This window comes from Varanus komodoensis, unplaced genomic scaffold (genome assembly GCF_004798865.1).
Source record: "Varanus komodoensis strain SLA01 unplaced genomic scaffold, ASM479886v1 scaffold35, whole genome shotgun sequence".
Lineage (NCBI taxonomy): Eukaryota > Metazoa > Chordata > Lepidosauria > Squamata > Varanidae > Varanus > Varanus komodoensis.
This window is the reverse complement of record NW_025335856.1, coordinates 3,971,358-3,972,603: the sequence shown is the minus strand read 5'-3', so window position 1 is coordinate 3,972,603 and position 1,246 is coordinate 3,971,358.

Here is a 1,246-nt window from a genome sequence, read left to right as displayed (position 1 = left end):
CTCTCTCTCTCTCTCTCTCTCTCTCTCTCTCTCTCTCTCTCTCTCTCGGCTTCTCTATAGGAGCCCCTATTATGGGCTTGCCATGTCTCGCTCACAGAAGTGTGGAGGTCCTTTTCATGATGTCGGAATCCTCTCGGGCCTCTCCCATGCTTCCCAGGACCCTTTGTGGCTTTTTTTAGAGCAAGAAAAGTGAGGCATTATCTCCTATGCTGCTAGGTGAGGCCAGGAAATAGCCTTGCATTTTTCAACATTATTCTATTCCACAGCAACAGTTTTTGGTTGTTTAATAAAGTATAAGAAGGTGGAGGAATTATACACCAGGATGCCCCCTGGACTGGAGCCACGGGAAAAGGGTGTTATCTTTCTTCTGAAATGGAAATGGAGAAAGAAGCCTCAATCAACAATGAACTATGGGATGAACATCTCATGTAGAGAAGTCCCCCCACCTTTGTGTGTGTGTGTGTGTGTGTGTGTGTGTGTAAAAACTACCAACAGTACCAAGAACAACTGCCTTTCCCCATGATATCTAACACAGTGGAACTGCCGCATTGCCTTCTCAGTTGACATCATTTGCCTTCCGTGGCATCATTTCCTACTCAAATCTAGGTCTGGAAAGTTGTTCCATTCATGACACGGTCCCTGAATGCTTATTCATAGACAACTGCAGCAATTGCTTTCAGTAAATTACTGAGGGAGGGTATGTGTACACATAACAAACAGTTCTTCATTTAGCAAAAACAGGCAATTGCCCAGTGGTTCTGTGACTGTGATTTGCATACTTCTGCTACTGAAGGAGGGCTGTGCTTGTTCTTGTTTGTGTGCGCATGTCTGATGCTCGAGGGTGACAGTCCGTGGCATTTAGAAGTCTATGCAATGTGGCAGGAAATCCCCATTTGGGAGCAACCAAAGCAAGGGGATCCTGCCTACTTCAGTCCAGCAAATTTCTTGCCTGCCTTCCATGCAATAGCAGAAGCAGGACATGCTCAGTTTGCTAAGCAGACTTTTTCTCTTTGACAGACTGATTTGTGTACATTTTTAACCTGCTAACAAAATGTGCACAAATAAATACTCCCCCCACCCCACACACACACCAGTCAAATGGCTTTAGCGTGACTTGTGCAGAACCAGCTGATTTGCATAAACTAGTAATTTCACAAATGAGCTGGTTCACATAGAGCCACATGGTTTTGGGCTGCTAATTTGCACACAGATCATTAGTGGTTAAGAAAATATATGGGAAAACATC